Source organism: Eriocheir sinensis, chromosome 58 (genome assembly GCF_024679095.1).
Source record: "Eriocheir sinensis breed Jianghai 21 chromosome 58, ASM2467909v1, whole genome shotgun sequence".
Taxonomy (NCBI): Eukaryota; Metazoa; Arthropoda; class Malacostraca; order Decapoda; family Varunidae; genus Eriocheir; species Eriocheir sinensis.
In genome coordinates, this window is record NC_066566.1 from 1,706,700 (window position 1) to 1,727,992 (window position 21,293).

The following is a 21,293-nucleotide window of genomic DNA, read 5'->3' on the forward strand; positions in this document are numbered from 1 at the left end:
GACAACACCTTCAGGAATCATAAAGTGGCCTCGAACTGCATTCTAACTTCCGTATTGCACTTTTTTGTCCGTCTGTTGCCCGCTGAATAACCCAAGCGTGTATGATAAACGAAACCTCCTTCATATATCCTCAAAGTGATTTCGGATAGCCTTTAAGAGTTCCCATTGCACTGTTGTCTACTGCATTCTAACTTCCGTATTGCACTTTTTTGTCTGTCTGTCGCCCGCTGAATAACCCAAGCGTGATAAAAAACATAACCTTCACATATCCTCAAAGTAATTTCGGATAGCCTTGAAGAGTTCCCATTGTACTGTTGTCTGTCTGTGTCTGTCGATCCTGCTTACCCTCCTCAGTTCGTCCTCTGCCTTCTCCTCACGATGCATGTAGTTCCGAATTAGCCGCGAGGGAGACTGACGAACCATCCACAAATGCCTAAGTGATTTCCAATAGCAGTCTGAGTTCCCGATTGCACTATTGGCTGGTTGTCTTTTAGTCTCTTCTGTTACTTGTTCATCCTTTCGTTTATTTGTCTGTCAGTGTATTCGTGTTCGTTGTTATCTTGTTTGTACGACTTTTGCTCTCTATTCATCTGTCATTATCATCTATTGTGTTTGTTTATCAGGTTTCCATTTGCACTACGGTCGCTGTTTGCCTTTTTCTCTTCTTTTGTCTGATCATCCATTTGTTTGTTGTTTACCTATCAGCGTATTCGTAAGCTTCCTTTGTTGTAATCTTGTTTGTATTTCCTTATTTTTGTATTCTATCCATCCCTCTATCTATAACTCTTTGTGTATTCGCTAGGGCTCTATTTGATTGTGAGTGCTTTTTTTTATTTTTCTCCTTTTTACCTGTTCATTCGTTTGTTTGTCTCTGTGTACCTGTGAGAGTTTCCGTTACTATCTATAAGCTCCACTGTTTATCTCTCTTTGTATTCGTGTATCTCTAGAAGTCTCATTATCTCCTTATGTTGTATTTTCTTTGTATTAACTATGTTTTGAATCTATCTGTTAGTCTATCTGCATTGTTCAAGCCTCCATTCAATACTAAATGATTCGCTATTCCATTTCCTTCCTCATCTGCTCCCTCGCCTCCCTTCCCCGAGCAGGTTGTTCGGGCCCCGGCGGTAAACAGGAAGCTCTGAGTCTGCAAGGCGCCCCGAGTACTGAGCCACCGTCAACAACCGGCCAATTGGAGTCTTAACTGTGTTTGGCCTCGCGAGAGCTTCATTAATTCCTCCTTCTCTGCGTGTACCCTATAGACGATGGAGCAACACTGAGGAGGAGTGGTGGGGATGATCGTGGTGGTGGTGGTGGTGGTGGTGGTGATGGTGATGATGGTGGTGGTGGTGGTGGTGGTGATGGTGATGGTGGTGGTGGTGGTATATAATGCTTGCTGTTACTACCACATACAACTACAAAACACTACGACTACTACTACTACTACTGCTACTACCAACAACAACATCAACATCCTCGCAATACCCATACGTAGATTTTAATAATAACACAACAACACACTGCCGAGTCGCCTTCATTTTCAAATACTCGAAATTCCTGCAAGAGTTCCCAATATTAAGCCCGTATTTGGAAGTTTCCTGGAATGGAAGTAGGCTAACACGAGAGGGGGGGGAGGGGAAGGGATAAGGGGGTAAAGGGAAGGGGGAAGAGAGAGAGGAGGGAGAATTGATAGAGGAGGGTAGAGAGAGAAAGTGGAAAGGGAGAGAAAGTGGATAGGGGGAGGAAGGAGGAGAGATAGGGTAGAGATAAGGGGGTAGGGGGAAGGGGGAAGAGAGAGAGGAGGGAGAATTGATAGAGGAGGGTAGAGAGAGAAAGTGGAAAGGGAGAGAAAGTGGAAAGGGAGAGGAAGAAGGAGAGATGAAGTAGAGGAAGAGGGAAGAATGGAGAAGAGAGGAAAGATGGAGTTTAAGGGAAGGGGAAGAAGGAAGAAGGAAGGATAGAGAGGAGGCAGAGAGAGAGTTGCAAGGGAGGAAGGAGTATAGATGAGGTAGAGGAAGAAGGGGGGAAAGAGAAGGGAGGAAAGATGGGGTTAGAGAGAAAGGGGAGACGGGAGAGGAGGATAGAGGGGAGAGAGAAAGAGAAGGGGGAAGGAGGAGGGAGGAGGGAAGAGGAAGAGGTGGGAGAGTAGAAGGGGAAAAATGAGACGGGAGGAAGAGGAAGGAGGACAAATGCTTCCTTTTATTTCTCCCCCTTCCCTTTTTTCATTGTTCGCTGTTCTCCTCCCCCAAGTACTGTGAGGGGAGTCTGTTTGGCGTCCCTCATAACCTGCCCACTTAAGCCTCACGTTCCAAATCAAAAGAAGTTAGTTTCCCCCTATAAAAGATAACCCCCTTCCCCCTCTATGCCCTTCTCGACCCTCTCCAGTTAGACATCCACTCTGTAACTGGGTCAAGGTACTCTTCAGGAACGGAACAAAAACGGACCAGCCTCAACCACTCACTCCTCGGTGCAGAATCCTGGAAACTCTCTTTGCCGGGACGCTCTCTACAAAACTTCCCCCCCCCCCTCGCTCCTTATCTCCTGAGAGCCTTCTGATATTCCTGGAGCGGCGGCGGGATCCTCGAGTCTCCTATCACTCCCGAGCCTTTCATATCCCCTCTCTGCTCACCCCCAGACATGTTTTCACCCACTCCTGCTCCTCCTACTACCCCCTCCCCATCCTTCTCCTCTGCCTCCGCCTCCTTCTGCTCTACAATCATCACCATCATCAAAATAACCATCACTACCATCTACAATCTACATGTAATACTCCTCCTCTTCTGATCCACGAGATTTGATTCAGGTCTTCAAGTACCTGAGGAAGTTCAGTAACGTAGATTCTCGAGCTCCAAACTAAGCCGCGGACTACAAATAACGACCTACTGATTCAAGCAAAGCGATGTAGTGCAGACATGAGCAGGAGCTTTTTTTTTCTCAAACCGTGTCATCCGTCAGTGGAACAACCTTCCTTTAGAATTAGTAGATGCGAAAACCATTAACTTCTTTAATAGTTACATCGATCGATACTTTGTTTCGTCTGGGGTGAACTGAACGTAAACACAGGAGTGCTTTGGTCAGCTCTGCAGGCACTGAAGTGACTGTCGGGTAGATTAAATCACTCGAGCGGGCAACCTCGTAATGAGCAAACAGGCTTCCTGCTTTCCGTCTTTCCATGCATGTTCCCATCTTCCCTTCTGCTCTCCTCTGCTCTTCCTTCTCCTCTCCTTCGTTTCACCCTTCTCCGTTCTCCTTTCCTCCTACTCTCCAGTATTATATTTCCATCCTCCTTCGCTCTTGCTTCTCCTCTCCTCTCCTCTCCTTCACCCCCCCCCACCCCCCCACCAACCACCATTGTTCTCTTCGCAGCCTCTGTTATGCGGCTGAGATAACGTCTTTAAGGGTTTCACGCGCCGCTGCCTTGCGTAATGCCTCCTCCTCAGCCGCACAGCGTCCTCCTCTCAGCCAGTCTTTGCGGGCTCCACCTCACCACCACACGCGCACACACACACACACACACACACACGCACACACACAAGCACTTAAGACTCCCTTCTCCTCTTCCTCGTCACCCTCCCCTTAACTTCCTTTTCCTCCTCTTCGTCGCTATTATATCCTCCTCCTCCTCCTCCTCCCCTTCAGTCTTCCTCCCCTCTATCATCACCTTCCTCTTTGCTTCCTTCTCCTACTCAAGGCTCTCATCTTCTTTTTTCCTCTCTAACTGCGCTCTCCTCTCTCATTGCTTTTATCTCCTCCTCCTCCTCCTCCTCCTCCTCCTCCTCCTTATCCCTTATCACTCATCTCTCCAGCATCCTCCTCCTCAGCCTCCTCCTCCTCATCATCATCCTCTTCGCTATCATCTTTCCATTATCCTTTTTGTCGGCCCTTCCCCTACTATCACTCACCCCCTTATCCCCTTCATCCTCCCCTTCATCCGCCCATTACAACCTGTCCCTTCCCTACCCAACACGCCTTAACATTTTTCCCTCCCCCATCACCAGCCCCATAGCACCATTTCTCTCCCTACACCCATATCTTAGTTATTTTATCCTCCCCTTCATCCACCCATTAAAACCTTTCCATTCCTTAGTTCTTTTATCCTCTCCTTCAATCACCCATTAAAACCTTTCCATTCCCTTCCCTCTACCCCCAACTTCATTCCCTTCCCCCATCACCTGCCCCATAGCACCATTCCTCTCTCTACACCCATCCCTTAGCTCCTGTGTTCTTCCCTACAACCACCCATTATTCCCCTTCCCTTCCCTAACTCCCTCCTCTTCCCTATCACCTAACCATTTACACCCTTTTCCTATTTACTCCCCAGCCCTTACCTCGCTTAGTTCCTCTCCCCCCATCAACCATCACTTTTTTTTACAACAAAGGAGACAGCTCAAGGGCACAAAAAAGGAAACAATAATAAAAAAAAGTCCGCTACTCGCTTTTCCTACCACCCTTTCCCTTTCTACTACCCACCCCTTTGTCCTCTTTCCCTATCTCCCCTAATCTTTCTCTCTCCCCTTTCTTCCCCCATCACCCACCCCTTAATATCCTTCCCCTCATTGCCCTTCCATAGTTTCGCTCTCTCCCTCCAATCACTTTTTCCTTCAACCAAAATTATTCTCATTCGTTTTTGCTCCCTTCTTTTCCTATGCCCAGTCACTCTCATCTCCCTGTCACACATCCTATCATTTTCTCCCTCCTACTCTACTATACTGTCACCCACCCTTTGTTTCCCTTCTCCCTAATCTCCCTTCGTTTAGTTTCCTCCTCCTCTTCCTTCTGTACACTGTCATTCTAATCTCCCTGGCGCATATGTTAACACTCTCTCCCTCTCACCCTCTAATATGATCACCCACCCTTTGATTCCCTTCTCCCTATTTCCCTTCGTTTAGTTTCCTTATTTTCCTTTACCCAGTCATTCTAATCTCCCTGCCACATATCCTCCCTCTCTCCCTCTCACCCTCTAATACAGTCACCAGCCCTTTGATTCCCTTCTCCCTATTTCCCTTCGTTTAGTTTCCTTATCTTCCTTTACCCAGTCATTTTAATCTCCCTGCCACATATCCTCCCTCTCTCCCTCTAATACAATCACCAACCCTTTGATTCACTTCTCCCTTATCTTCCTTTCTTTAGCCTCCATCTTTATTTTATTTCAAAACTTCAATAGCTGTTTACCATCTCGAATCCCTTATCTCACCACTTACTCAATCCCATCCATGCCATTCAACTCAATCCCATCCATGCCATTCAACTCAATCCCATCCATGCCATTCAACTCAATCCCATCCAATACATTCCACTCCCCCGTTGCTCCTTTTTTCCCCACCCCCTCCATCGCTCAGCCTCCCCATCAGCCGCCTCCTCGCCATCCCTCCTACTTTACATTCACTTTGGGCCGCTCAGGAGTCTATAAGGAGACTTAAAGCAGGGAGTCTCGGGTGCTCTCACACGTTTCAAGGTACAAGAGCCAGGCCGGGCGGATCCAGACACGTATTTTGGGTGAATGTGTGCGTGGGTGTGGGGTGGGGGGGTTGGGGGGGGGGGACGGTGTGGGTGGAGGGATGTTTTTTTTTTGTTTTGTTTTTGAGTTAATGTAAGTGTATGATTGTCTGTCTGTGTATATTACTATAGCGTTTATGTCTCTGTTTATCTATGTCTGTCTGTTTGTATGTTTGTGACGGTGTGGGTGGAGGGATGGTTTTTTTTTGTTTGTTTTTGAGTTAATGTAAGTGTATGATTGTCTGTCTGTGTATATTACTATAGCGTTTATGTCTCTGTTTATCTATGTTTGTCTGTATGTATGTTTGTGACGGTGTGGGTGGGGGATGTTTTTTTTTTGTTGTTGTTGTTTACTGTAAGTGTATGATCGTCTGTCTGTGCATATTACTATAGCCTTCATGTCTTTGTTTATCTATGTCTGTCTGTCTGTTTGGGTTTGTCAGTCTGTCTACATATCTATTGACGGGCTGGCCTAATGGGTAGTTCGACAGTCATCGTAAGCTCCCAAACCAAGCCATATCCACCACAATGCTCCGTTAGTTCTACGCAATACAAGATACCAATACAATTTTCCTGTGTAGTTTCGTAAAATTCCCTCTTTTTTATATCACCGCCAAACACTATAGAGATACAGGTAATTTTTTTTTTTTTTTGGTCCTATTGTATGTTTGGTTGGTGAGCTTACAAACTTGCTGTATTGAACTGTAAAACTGGCCCTAAGTCTCCTGCTGCCATGTCCACACTAAATCCTTTCCTTACGTTCTCCCTATCTCGCTTATGATGCAAACACTCAGCTGGCTTCTTCATCACAGGGCAGCACAAGAATGGTGGATTAAGACTGCGCTGGAAAATAAAATAATACTGACTAGAAATAAACGCGATTATGTGAGTCAGTTGAAAAATACTATTGACTAGAAATAAACGCGATAAGGTGAGTTAGTTGAAAAATATGGCGTCATGAATATTTATACCGCTTTATATATCACGCTTATTTCACGGCCATTGGTGTTATCATAGCGCTGCAAAAATAAATAGCTGAGTGTGAGTGAGCCGATTCCATCCCTCCCATTGTGATTTCGGAATAAAAGCGCTGACAAAACATGCTTGGGTTGAAAACAGGTGACGTGTGAAACAGTTATGGGCCAGAATATTACCGCATAACGCTGAAACGGACGCTTTTGTTTTAATCGTTCGTGCTACCCAAACCTGCTTTCATTCCACTGTTCCTCCTCTTCCTCCTTCTCCTGTTATTCTTCCTCTTTCTCCTTCTCCTCCTCCTCATCATCATCGTCATCGTCTTCATCCTCCTCCGCTTCTTCCTCTTTCTGTTTCTGTTCTTGTTCCTCCTCCTCTTCGTCTTCCTCTTCATTTTCATTTTCATTTTGCTCCTCCTCCTCTTTCTCCTCTTCCTCTTCTTCTTACTCTTTCTCTTCCTGGTCCCCTTCCTCCTCCTCCTCTTCCTTCATCTCCTCCCTTCTCTTCTAACGCTCCGCCTACCCAGTCTTTTTCCTCTTCGTCAATAACGCGTCTTCCCCTCGCCCTCTCTCTCCAAGCAAACAAACGCTTGTGCACGTGTGAACCTACTTTGGAAGCGAGACAATATTAACCCCCAAAGATGAAACGATGTATTCAATGGACTCGAGAACCATGTCAAGTGTGTATTCAGTAATCTCTAAGTATGTAAAGTGTATATTCAGTAGGCTCAGAAGATGTTAAGTGTATGGAATGAAGTGTGAATATATAGCGTATTGGATAGACTCTGAACAAGTAAAGTTTATTCAGTGAAGTTCAGAAGTGTTAAGTGTAGCCCTATTCAATAACCTAAATAAATAACACTAATAACTAATGAATAACGTGTAAAGTGTATCTAGTAAACTCTACACATTTTAAGTATATTCAGTAAACTCTAGAGATGTAAAGTGTATTCAGTGGACGAGAAATATGTAAAGAGGACTCAGTGATTTCTAAGCATGTAAAAATTGTAAAGTGTAGCCAATGAACTCCGAGCATATAAAGCGTGATGAATAAGCTATCTGATGATGAATAAGGTATCTGGAGTGATGAATAAGGTATCTGAGCATCTCTCCTCCCGAAATTGACCTCTCTTTCGACCACCTCTTTGGATTCTTTTTGGGAGCAGCGAGTAGCGGGCTTTTTTTTATTATTGTTTACTTTTTTTGTGCCCTTGAGCTGTCTCCTTTGTAGTAAAAAAAAAAAAAAAAGCTTAAGTAAAAGCATGTAAAGTGTGTCCAAGTGTAAAGTGTAAAGTGTATTCAGAGCAGCCCAAACAGGCCACAGTGTATTCAGCAAACTCACAAACCGATTTGCCTCGCCCCGTGCCTGCCTCGGCCTTGCGTCATCAGCTGCCAACTTGCGCGCCTCGACTCTTCCTGCACAGAGGCCGCTTTGAATGCCGCATGGAGGGCCCCGCCGCCGCTCCTAAGCTGATTGGCTCCACACAAAAGCGAGACGGAAGTGCCGAGGCGAAATATTGTGAATCGTTTGGTAATCTTTCCGGCATTCACTGGCATTCTGTATTGGACACTTTTTACATGCATATGGTGGGAAGCGTTGAATCGTCTTGTTAAAATTTCGCTTCATATTAATATTAGCATTTTTCACTTGTAATCTATAAATAATGAGTTTTTTTGTTTTTTTTTTTTACAATAAAGGAGACAGTTCAAGGGCACAAAAAATGGAAACAATAATAAATAAAAAAGCCTTTTCTTTTCACTGTTTAACATTTTACAATCGCCCCTTCTTATCTACAAATGATGAAGAAGATTATGATTCGTCTTGTTATCTTTTCGTGGTATATTAAGTCTTCATTTGCTTCTTATCTACAAATGACGACAGGAAGTTCTTTTTTTTTTATCCGTCTTGTAATCTTTCCTTTTTCACATTAGCATGCTCTACATTCCCCCTTCTAATCTGCGTATGGTGACGTAAGAACACCAATCTAATATTCTACACCCGTCGTTTCTACTCTAAATATGGCGAGGCAAACTTTCAATCCGTCTCGCCATCCATCCATCTCTCACACTCCACATTACCCGATTAGCATTTGCACCGTGTATTCCGAACCTTCCAAAGAACCTTCACCTCTCCCGCTACAGACACGCCGCTCCTTCGTGCCTTCAAAACACACAGATCAGCGGGTCAGTATCGTAAAGAGCATCGCCGCCGCATCAGCCGAGTGGTGGCGCTGTCGGCATTAGGGTTATTGCGGGGTGTGAGTGATGGGGAACAGCTCCTCGCGACGCCGTGCATGCTGTGGTGGTCTAGATTTTCAGAGGTCTATAAGGGATGCGTTGTGTGTGGGGGGGGAGTCTGTGTGAGGGGGGGAGGGGGAAAGGGTCCGTGTGTGTGTGTGTGTGTGTGTGTGTGTGTGTGTGTGTGTGTGTGTCGACCCTCATTAGTCACAGGCAGGAAGAGAATATTTTGTAACAACATATTCCCTACCACTTCCCTCCCTCCCTCCCTCCATCCCCTCCCCCCCTTCCCTCCATCCCCTCCCCCCCTTCCCTCCACCCCCCCACCCTACCCCTCCTTCCCGGCAGCTTTTGTGGAAAGTAACGGGAAGCATATTTGACGCTCGGAAATATGGTGAACTCCGTAAATAATAAAAAAAAAATAATGTAGCGCAGAATTTTACGTTTCACCATTTTTCCTTTTTTTTAACCTAACGTAACATGAAGCGCGTTATTGGAACGTTGCGCCGAATACTGTGTCACGCCGCTGCTGCTGGGGGGGGGAAGGGGGGGAGGAGAGAGAGAGAGAGAGAGAGAGAGAGAGAGAGAGAGAGAGAGAGAGAGAGAGAGAGAGAGAGAGAGAGAGAGAGAGAGAGAGAGAGAGAGAGAGAGAGAGAGAGTGTGTGTGTGTGTGTGTGTGAAAGCAGGAAGTCGTGAAGTAGCTGCAGCTGTTAGGGCGGAGAGGGAAGCTTGTTTCTTATGAGTGAAGAAATTAAAACCCGATCATTACCAAATAGAACAACAAACTCTTCAATAATGCAAAACTGCGTAGAGCGAACACTTTTAGACCCTTCTTTTCTTGTATTAAATCAACTCTTTTATCACTCATTAATTACTCCATAAATGATTTCACTGTCTCGTATCCCTGGTAGCGTGATCCGGCTTAAGTTGTTATTGGAGACTGGTGTTCGGGGATAAACAAGGGAAAAAGTAAATATACATTTATTTAAAATTAAATGAAAGTAATTGCCTTACGCAATATTCTATGCTCAGACGATCATAACACTGGCATATTCAGCAATGGATGCAACATATGACAAACGACATGTCTTAAACATAATACTACAATATGTGCTCAGTTGTTGCCAATAATAATAACACTCGTCGTTCCACAAGCAGTGGTTTGTATCTCTCTGCTTACATCACAATCATTATGTACTCTCTTCACAAAATCCTAATAACACATTCCTATAGTATAATCTACTACAAGTCATGGAAACACCCAATTTTACCACACCCAGTGGTTTTACCTTTGCTTTACATCGCAAACAAATAATCACAATCCTGTCCCACTCACAATCCTACTTCACATCTTCTACATTATAATCTCCAGGACAATACAGTCGGTTTCCCTTAGATTCTCGAATTTCTACTCACGATTAAGATCACAACAGCCATTCTCGGCTGAGTGAGTAGCAGGTCTGCTTGAGGCGAGAACCAAGCTCGGTCTACCCATACCACTGATTTCTAGGCCACATTTTTCTTTGCTTTAGGCGGACTTACATCCTTGACACGCCCTTAATTTTCTACATAACCAGTGGCCAATACTTCCTGTCACACCCATCTGCTAGCTCATTATGTTGTATTGTTTTACTTTTCCTGCTATTCGTGAGTCAGTCTTAAGACACTCCCTTAGTGATTTTTCTGTTAAATTATTGGCTCATAACATGTCGCCACGACTGACGTCACGGGTCAGAGTCTTTTTCAATGGTTGTTCACACTTTCTGACCACGCCCACTGGGCATCTGTTTTCTGTATCTGAGTCTGGGTATCTGTTTTCCTTTACCCTCGTTGTTTCCCCTCTTTGGTAGTTGAGATGCTTACATTGTTATATATGTCACCCTTTTTGTTAGTGTTTGTCCTGTCAGATGTCTACACAGTTGTATACCTGCCTTTCCTCTCTGGGTATCTGTTTTCCTTTACCCTCGTTGTTTCCCCTCTTTTGTACTTGAGATGTTTACACTTATATATATGTCACCCTTTTTGTTAGTGTTTGTCCTGTCAGATGTTTACACAGTTGTATATCTCACTCCTCTGTTTCCTCGTTTTCTGGGTCCTGACATTACTTCCCCTTCCGGAAGATCTCGCCCCTGAGATCTCACAGGTGTTGGTGGAGAAGATACGCCTTGCAATGTCTGCAGTTGGTTCGAGTCTGAAATTAGGCGGCGTCGTGCGTAGCGTAGGACATAGGAATACCCCACGGCAGACGTCACCAGCAGAAGAACCAGGATCACGACAATGGCGAAGACAATCCACCAATGGATTGCGGGTTGAAAGGGCTGATCCGGCTCGACCACATAATTTAGGGGCTGCAAGCCAGCTGTTAGCTCCTGTAGGGGGATGGACTCAGCACTGCGAAGAGAACCTTGCCGAAGCATCAATATCCCATTATCCGTCAGGCTGACAGTATGTCTGTTTACAGGATGGGTAGGGCATGTGAGTGTCAGAGTGATGGGGGAGGCAAGTGAACAGGTCCAGTAGCCAGGACCTTTCAAAACATAGGGGGAAATGTTTTTAAGACTATTGTGTGGCAGAGGTTGATCACTGACTCATGTTTCAAGAAAGCAGCCGATTTACAAGAGGCTGCGTTACTAGCCTCATAGACGGGGCCTGTGGGAGGACAAACTAACATATGGTTATTCTTGTTACAGTGTTTTATACTAGAAAGCATAAAATATATTTTCCTATTCTCACTGAAGGCAATACATCTTGAATCAACACTATACATAAGAAAGTAAGTGCTATTCTGCACAGAAAATGGAAGGGAGTCGATTCGAAAGACATCAAAGGTGTCAATCGGATCTCCTCGCAAAGGTTTGGTGAAATAGAAATTACGAGAATCGTGCAAAGCCGTTGTCCTGGAGGACAGTTATTACATCCCTATATAGAGCTAAAAAATCAAGAACTGCAAGGCACAAAAGACCTGGAGGCCGAGCCTAGGCTTCCTTTAATGTACTGAACAACTGTTTGTCTCACATAATGGTTGGAGTTTTGTATGTTTGCAGCTAAGCCTGCAGACTGAACTTTAAATCTTGTATACCTGGACTTATGTGTCTGAATGCTAAGTCAAAATACAACAATGCCTGTAGGAGCTTGTCTCTCTTCCTAATGCCAAAGTCTATAGAAAATTGGCGCACAACTTGGTTCAATACATCTACAGCTGAATATAGCCTATTAAAGGCAGATTGCATGGCATGCATATTACTTAATGATGTTGAGTTTTCCATAATAAACATTTAACTATATAAAATCTTTCTCAGTTAATGACTCTAGTTCTCTATTTTTTCATGAATAGCATCAACTTGAGCCTGGGTCGCGGTACCAAATAGGTTATTAGACAAGGATCCTCAAAAAAATTATTTCCCGTTTTTTTTTTTTTTTTCTATAATTCATAGAAGCATGCAGCTTGTTTTGATTAGTAGTCATCACATAGCCTAAAACTTTTCTTAGATGATGCAACAGTGAACTGAAGTCTTTTTCAAAATTAAAGAGTGTGTATTTTATTGCTTTTACAGCTGGATACTCAGGTGACATTTGAATAACATTTCAAGTAACGAAGCAGTTAAAATTCGTGCTTTATATAATGCAGCTAAAATATCTTCTGTGAGGCTAAACGGTACTATAGTCTCTGTCTGTGAGGACTATAATATAGAGAGTATGTTGGTGTGAAACTTTGGCCAGCACGTGTTGGGGACTCCTGTTGTGTCATTGAGTCGTACACCGAAAGAGTCAAATCAATCTTTGGTTTATTTCGTCATATTTCCGCTCAATTATTGCATTTTCATCCTTATGCATTATTCCTGTTCTATATCGTATTAGTTTTGACATTACATTAGGCAACTCTTGTACCGTCGAAAAGCGAAGGCTTTATCTATGCCGAGGTTGTTTTGAAAGTTTGGGAGTAACCTGAGAAGGTAGGGCCTGTGCATCAGCTGTTTATTGCTGTTGTAGAACGAACATTATTTAATGTGTCATGAGTAGTAGTCACCTCTCCGCTACGAGTCATTATTTTCGGTAGAAGTTTTCTCAGCGATTTCAGGGTTGAGCAATGCAAAGAATAGGTCAGTGTCTGTCTCTGGATTTAAAGGGTATGCTCGCCTAATCGTTGGACATTGCTGCACATCAATGCAATCTTCATGAAGAACTTTTACTATATCTGTGGGGGCCGTCGAAACCTTACTAGTCCTGAGGTTCCTAATTTTTACCATATTATCACTGATCTTCTCTATTACCCTGTAGGGTCCATCAAAATTAGGTTACAATTTTTTATTTACTTTTCTTTGTGGTCTCATTTGAGGAACAGTCTCCAACGTTGATAGTTTTGATTTTGTAGCTTTGTATTACTTTTCTATTTCTTCTCTACCTTTTTTATTGTAAACCTGGCATCTATCATAAACTTTCCTTGCAATTGCAGCCATTTCCTCTTTATAGGAGTCAATATCATAAACTTTCCTTGCAATTGCAGCCATTTCCTCTTTATAGGAGTCAATATCATAAACTTTTCTCGCAATTGCAACCATTTCCTATTTATAGGAGTCAATATCATAAACTTTTCTCGCAATTGCAACCATTTCCTATTTATAGGAGTCAATATCATAAACTTTCCTCGCAATTGCAACCATTTCCTATTTATAGGAGTCAATATCATAAACTTTCTTTGCAATTACAACCATTTCCTCTTTATAGGAGTGAATATCATAAACTTTCCTTGCAATTACAACCATTTCCTCTTTATAGGAGTCAGTATCATAAACTTTCCTTGCAATTGCAACCATTTCCTATTTATAGGAGTGAATATCATAAACTTTCCTTGCAATTACAACCATTTCCTCTTTATAGGAGTCAGTATCATAAACTTTCCTTGCAATTGCAACCATTTCCTATTTATAGGAGTGAATATCATAAACTTTCCTTGCAATTACAACCATTTCCTCTTTATAGGAGTAAATATCATAAACTTTCCTTGCAATTACAACCATTTCCTCTTTATAGGAGTCAGTATCATAAACTTTCCTTGCAATTGCAACCATTTCCTATTTATAGGAGTCAGTATCATAAACTTTCCTTGCAATTGCAACCATTTCCTCTTTATAGGAGTAAATATCATAAACGTTCCTTGCAAATACAACCACTTCCTCTTTATAGGAGTAAATATCATACCAGGGCTGCTGAATTTTTTTCTAACAGTGTAGGGTACAGGAGGATCTCTAAAAATCCTCTCTCTGTCTCTCTCGATAAAATAGGGACTCCTTTATGGTGCGATAATACGCAGCATTATAGGCCAAGATGTCTATTAGTAGCATTATATCCCAAACGGACACATTTCCTAGAACATTCTCCTCAAAATGTTAACTACAGTATAATTTGCGCGCTTTATTATTCCATTCCCATTTGTATGGTAAGCCGTTATTCGCGTGTCGCACAGGTAGCTTCTAATTTATCTCCTGCATCACGGAATTAACGAACTCTGAACCTTGATCTGTAACAACTGTCTGAGGAACACCGTGTACACAAACAACATCCACGTACAACGCCCTTGCCATTTCGCGGGCTTCCTTACTCCGTAAGGGTACTATAATCAAATACCTTTTAAAAACATCAACTATGGGCATTACGTATCGAACCCCATTGTCCGATACACCCATGGGACCCACAAGGTCCATGTGTATTCTTCCAAAAGGAGCGGTGACGTCTGGATATTGCCGCCAAGGAGCAGGGTGCAAGTTCCCAACTCACTTTTAAAACGACTACCATGACGCACTTCCTTACATAATTTTCTACATCCCGTTTCATTCCAGGCCAGAAAGCGAACTTTCTACACCGACATAACGTAACTTTGGTTCCTCCGTGCCCTGCAGTGGCGACGAATGAGCCAGAGTTATCGCCTTGGAAATACTTGGGGGGTAGAATCACCACCTTAGTGGCTTCTCCGTACGGACTCACTAAAACACATCATTTATTTCCACCTGTAACTCTGACAGGGGCGGCATCTCACATTATGCCCATCTTCAACACAATATAACATAATTTCCACCTGTACCTCTAACAGGGGCGGCATCTCAGATTATGCCCATCTTCAATACAATATAACACATTTTCCACCTGTACCTCTAACAGGGGCGGCATCTCAGATTATGCCCATCTTCAATACAATATAACACATTTTCCACCTGTACCTCTAACAGGGGCGGCATCTCACATTATGCCTTTTTTCTCTGAGTCTTTGCTCAATTTTCATTCTTGGGGCTTCCTTCTTTTAGCAAACTTATATGCTGGCTGCTCATCATGCAGCTCACTAATCTCCTGAATACTCCAGTCAAGTGTGTGGCCAATACACTCACTATTCAGGTCCATACATATCATATATTTTATTTTCTCATTTTTCGGCGCCTGTTTCTTTTTCTGCACTAGTGCAATACCTTGCCCCTCATTATTTACGTGTTCCACGGTTTTTGTTGTTCCCCATCCACAAACATTATCGCGCGTGTCCTTCTAATTCAATCTCAGTGTCCAGTGAGCCTTCATCCTTGATAAAAAAAAATCTGCTACTATATTTTCCTTGCCAGGCAAATGATTGATTGTGAAACCATACTCACTCATGAGAGTCTGCCATCTAGCTATCCTGCCGTTGGGACTAGCTACCCGTAACAACCAGACTAAAGGTCTGTGATCCGTGTGGATCTCAACAGGGTAACCCAGTATTAATGGGCGGTTTACGTGTAACCCATAAATTAGTGTTAAAGCCTCTCGTTCAACTATATTGTTCCGCTGTTCTGCCGTATACAATTTCTCACAAAAAAAGATACAGGTCTTAGTTTATCATCATTATCCTCTTATTGCAATACTCCACCAGTATTGTAGTAGGACGCGTAGAGTGACTGTACCAAGCATTCTATCCTTAAGGGTTGAGAACGCAATTTTTGTTTCATCCGTCCATATGAGTGGAGTTTTATTTTATTTTTATTTATTCTTTTAGTGTACCTTTCTTTCCTTTGTAAATCTTTAGAAAAGGAGCAACAATTTGTGAATAATTTGCAATAAATTTGCGATAATAATTAGTCAATCCAAGAAATGACTGTAAATCATGAACAGTTTGGGGGGCCAGGACGTTTTGTATGGCCTCCAGCTTGCTAGATTGAGGTCTTATTCCCTCTGAGCGGATGGCATGGCCCAGGTAATCTACTTTGTCCTTAAAAAAGTTACACTTCTCCATCTTAAGAGTCAGTTTGGCTTCCTTTAAGCGATCCAGAATTTGTTCTAAGTTATCTGCGTGATTAGAAAATATATCGCCCAGGATAATTATGTCATCAAGGTACACCTGAACCTTGTTGCTTAATAGTCCTGTAAGGACAGTGTTTATTATTTTCTTGCAGCAGGACGGGGCTGTTTTAAGGCCAAAGGGGAGGGAAGTAAATTCCCAATGTCCTGCTGGAGAAGAAAATGCCGTCTTCTCTCTGCTGATTTCATCTTGGGGGATTTGATGGTAACCCTGTTTCAAGTCTAGGCATGAAAAAAAAACTTACTATCTCCCAATTGATTGAGTATGGTAATTATATTAGGGAGTGGGTACCGGTCGTCCCGTAGTGTTTTATTAAGTGCCCGGAAGTCCAGACAAAGTCGTAGTACTCCATGTTTTTTTTGCACTGGGATAAGTGGGGCATTATAGGGTGATCGCGAAGGGCGAATCACACCCTGTTGCTGGAGCGATATAAGTTGTTTATTTACTCTGTCATGATAACTGATAGGAATGTTATATGAACGCCTGTACACTACTTCATCAGTGTTTTGCTTGATGGTGCTTAAAAAAATAGGGCGTTACTGTTAATGGTTCTTGTTTTGTGGAAAACACTGTTATATATTTATCTATTAAGGACTTTAAAACCTAATTCTCTCTCTTCACTTGGGAATTTAGCGTCAACAATTTGATAGAGGCTTTTCTTCCTTACTTCAAGCTCTGCGGGCTTCAAGTCTGTTTTAGCTGTGTCAGCGGTCTGTACACTAGATACTTGTGGCAGATCAGCGTATAGCTCATGAGTGACAGGCTTCACAAATCTTAACGTTGTATTATCATCTATCTTTACACTCACTTTCAATATTCAAATACGGCACAGTGACATAAGATCTTTGATTGTCAGATGAAGGGGCTAACTTAACTATCCCTGAGCACAAGACTCTAGCCTGAGGAGTACTAACACAAGGCTCAAATAAAGCTTCACTTGCCTGTAGTTGCGTCACTAGCGTTATGTAACCTGCAACAGTTGCATGCAGTTGCAAAGGTTCCGCTGCTTGGCAACGTACGGCCTTATTTTCAGTGAGACCTTCTTCATTTCCATCTACATTTAGCTAAGATCCTTCACCTCTAGATATAAAACATATTTTTCCTGGCATAATTGTATGGTTTCGCCTTCTATTATCAGTTTTAAGCTTCGTTCTTTTGTTCCTCATTTAGTTGCAATGTTTTCAAAATAATCTCGTGCTACACGACAAATCAGTACTCAACATAATATGAGTCGGCAAATCTACATCGCGTGTTATCAATAAGTCTTGGAAACTACTTTTTCCTTCCATACTAACTTGTCTTTTACCGTCATTTTCAATATGGTATCTTTGCACAGAGACAATATTCACTGGTTTCGCTTCACAGTTATTTACTGCGAGCCCTAATTCTTTAATAAATTCATCCGTTAAAAACTCACACACGCTCCTGTTTCTAGGAGCGCTGCCACTTTTGCATATGTATTATCAGGAGAAAAGGATCTGCCTAACAAAGTTACTCTTGAGTTATGTTGATTATAGCCTTCTTTTCATTATTTTTAAGGTCACTCCCTTGTTCGTTATAGCCTTCTTTTCCTTATATTTATGTGATGCGGTTACTCCCTTGTTCGTTATAGCCTTCATCTTATTATATTAAAGGTTACTCCCTTGTTCGTTATAGCCTTCATCTTATTATATTAAAGGTTACTCCCTTGTTCGTTATAGCCTTCATCTTATTATATTAAAGGTTACTCCCTTGTTCGTTATAGCCTTCATCTTATTATATTAAAGGTTACTCCCTTGTTCGTTATAGCCTTCATCTTATTATATTAAAGGTTACTCCCTTGTTCGTTATTGCCTTCATCTTATTATATTAAAGGTTACTCCCTTGTTCGTTATAGCCTTCATCTTATTATATTAAAGGTTACTCCCTTGTTCGTTATAGCCTTCATCTTATTATATTAAAGGTTACTCCCTTGTTCGTTATAACTTTCATCTTATTATATTAAAGGTTACTCCCTTCTTCGTTGTAGCCTTCATCTTATTATATTAAAGGTTACTCCCTTGTTCGTTATAGCCTTCATCTTATTATATTAAAGGTTACTCCCTTCTTCGTTGTAGCCTTCATCTTATTATATTAAAGGTTACTCCCTTGTTCGTTATAGCCTTCATCTTATTATATTAAAGGTTACTCCCTTGTTCGTTATAGCCTTCATCTTATTATATTAAAGGTTACTCCCTTCTTCGTTATAACTTTCATCTTATTATATTAAAGGTTACTCCCTGTTTTGTTCTTCGCTCATTTTCCGTTTTTTTCCACTGCAAGTGTGCATATTTATTTATTTATTTATTATTCATTTATTTATTTAATGTTATTTGTAGTAGTTAACTGAGGGGGGCACTACCCTGGCCTCCTCTTCCTCTGATTCTCTTACTTCACACATTTATCTTAATACTTCACACTATTGTCCATATGCTTCATTTTTTAATTTTTTTATTCATGACTTTTTATCCATACCTCACACTTTTCTTAGTATTTCACATTTTTTCTAGATCATACTCTACACTTCCTACCTGGGGGACGCGGGTTAGGCCTTTATAAAGTCACTCTATGGCTGCATGTCCGCCGCGGCACACCTCCACCCTGTGAGGCGTAGAGCCCCGTGCTCCCCTCCATCCTGGGGTAACAATCCTAAAACAAACAAACCTGAGAGGCAGGACGCTGCCGCTGCCTGTCACCTGACACCCTCTCACGGAGGAGTGGATCACGGCGCGGGTGGAGAGAGACTGCCCATCCCTCTCCACTCCGCCCGGGAAGGAACTCATGAATTCTCGGTTGAGTCGCGTGTGTTACCCATTGCACTACAGAACAACAGTGGTTGGCCAGAGTTTCCATTACCATATCGTCAAAGTCCATGTCCTCCGGAAGAACCATTAATTATATAATTAAATCGTCACTATTATTTCCGCCACTTAAAACGAGCAAAGCTTAATGAAAATAAGAGGCGTTTTCTCGTCAGAGTAAATTAAACAAAAGCACTGTAAGCACATGTCCCTATTTATCCCACCGCTGCCACCAGTTTTAGACCCTTCTTTTCTTGTATTAAATCAACTCTTTTATCACTCATTAATTACTCCATAAATGATTTCACTGTCTCGTATCCCTGGTAGCGTGATCCGGCTTAAGTTGTTATTGGAGACTGGTGTTCGGGGATAAACAAGGGAAAAGTAAATATACATTTATTTAAAATTAAATGAAAGTAATTGCCTTACGCAATATTCTATGCTCAGACGATCATAACACTGGCATATTCAGCAATGGATGCAACATATGACAAACGACATGTCTTAAACATAATACTACAATATGTGCTCAGTTGTTGCCAATAATAATAACACTCGTCGTTCCACAAGCAGTGGTTTGTATCTCTCTGCTTACATCACAATCATTATGTACTCTCTTCACAAAATCCTAATAACACATTCCTATAGTATAATCTACTACAAGTCATGGAAACACCCAATTTTACCACACCCAGTGGTTTTACCTTTGCTTTACATCGCAAACAAATAATCACAATCCTGTCCCACTCACAATCCTACTTCACATCTTCTACATTATAATCTCCAGGACAATACAGTCGGTTTCCCTTAGATTCTCGAATTTCTACTCACGATTAAGATCACAACAGCCATTCTCGGCTGAGTGAGTAGCAGGTCTGCTTGAGGCGAGAACCAAGCTCGGTCTACTCATACCACTGATTTCTAGGCCACATTTTTCTTTGCTTTAGGCGGACTTACATCCTTGACACGCCCTTAATTTTCTACATAACCAGTGGCCAATACTTCCTGTCACACCCATCTGCTAGCTCATTATGTTGTATTGTTTTACTTTTCCTGCTATTCGTGAGTCAGTCTTAAGACACTCCCTTAGTGATTTTTCTGTTAAATTATTGGCTCATAACATGTCGCCACGACTGACGTCACGGGTCAGAGTCTTTTTCAATGGTTGTTCACACTTTCTGACCACGCCCACTGGGCATCTGTTTTATGTATCTGAGTCTGGGTATCTGTTTTCCTTTACCCTCGTTGTTTCCCCTCTTTGGTAGTTGAGATGCTTACATTGTTATATATGTCACCCTTTTTGTTAGTGTTTGTCCTGTCAGATGTCTACACAGTTGTATACCTGCCTTTCCTCTCTGGGTATCTGTTTTCCTTTACCCTCGTTGTTTCCCCTCTTTTGTACTTGAGATGTTTACACTTATATATATGTCACCCTTTTTGTTAGTGTTTGTCCTGTCAGATGTTTACACAGTTGTATATCTCACTCCTCTGTTTCCTCGTTTTCTGGGTCCTGACAACACCAGATGCAGTTAACCCGGTAGCTGCAGGGATCTTGTTTCTTAAAGGCCCTTCTCTCTAAGCGAGAAAAATGAGAAAAAATCATCACTCACGCAAACCATTTCATAATATATATCAACGCATTTGTGATCAGATTATGTATCATCTATTTTGGGGGGTTTATATCATGGCACAAATTTGGCCCGTCGCTGCTACACGGTAAAGCCACAAATTTGGCCCGTCGCTGCTACACGGTAAAGCCACAAATTTGGCCCGTCGCTGCTACCGGGTTGAGTATGTGTTTGATGTGAACAGTTCCGCAAACACCGTCACCACACCACCGTTGACCCTTTTTTTTTTTTTTTACAGCAAAGGAGACAGTGCAAGGGCGTAAAAAAAAAAATAATAATAATAATAATAATAATGAAAAAAAAGCCCGCTACTTACTGCTCCTAAATAGAGTTGAGTGGCCAAAAAGAGAAGCTTGAACTGCGAAATAACACACTGAACTTCACAACAGAGGAGACAGTTCAAGGGCGTAAAAAAAAAATAATAATAATGAAAAAAAAAAAGCCCGCTACTTACTGCTCCTAAATAGAGTTGAGTGGCCAAAAAGAGAAGCTTGAACTGCGAAATAACACAATGAACTTCACAATAGTCGCTTAACATCCTTCAATACTGACAATCACTTTAAATCGGTATTGTTAGACGCTTTCGGCTCTCACATCACATCAACTATTTCCAAAACCCAAATAGGAGATCAGTCGAGTTCTTATGAGTGTTGAGTGGAATTTTAGGTTCATGGTACAAGGGAAGGGTCAGACTACCACCATTACGAGTGTTGAGTGGAATTTTAGGTTCATGGTACAAGGGAAGGGTCAGACTACCACCACCAGGGTCATAAAAGTATCCCTGCAAATGCCATAAACTCCTACGAAAGCCTTGTTAAATATG

At 42.2% G+C, this 21,293-nt stretch overlaps 1 long non-coding RNA gene across 1 annotated transcript; it reads left to right on the top strand.

Moving 5' to 3' along the window:
• The first annotated feature begins 17,504 nt into the window (after positions 1-17,504).
• Positions 17,505-20,352, top strand: LOC126984971 (uncharacterized). Its single transcript, XR_007738257.1, has 3 exons — positions 17,505-17,965; positions 18,054-18,097; positions 18,142-20,352. It is a non-coding gene; the product is annotated as an uncharacterized LOC126984971 (long non-coding RNA).
• The last annotated feature ends 941 nt before the right edge of the window (positions 20,353-21,293 follow it).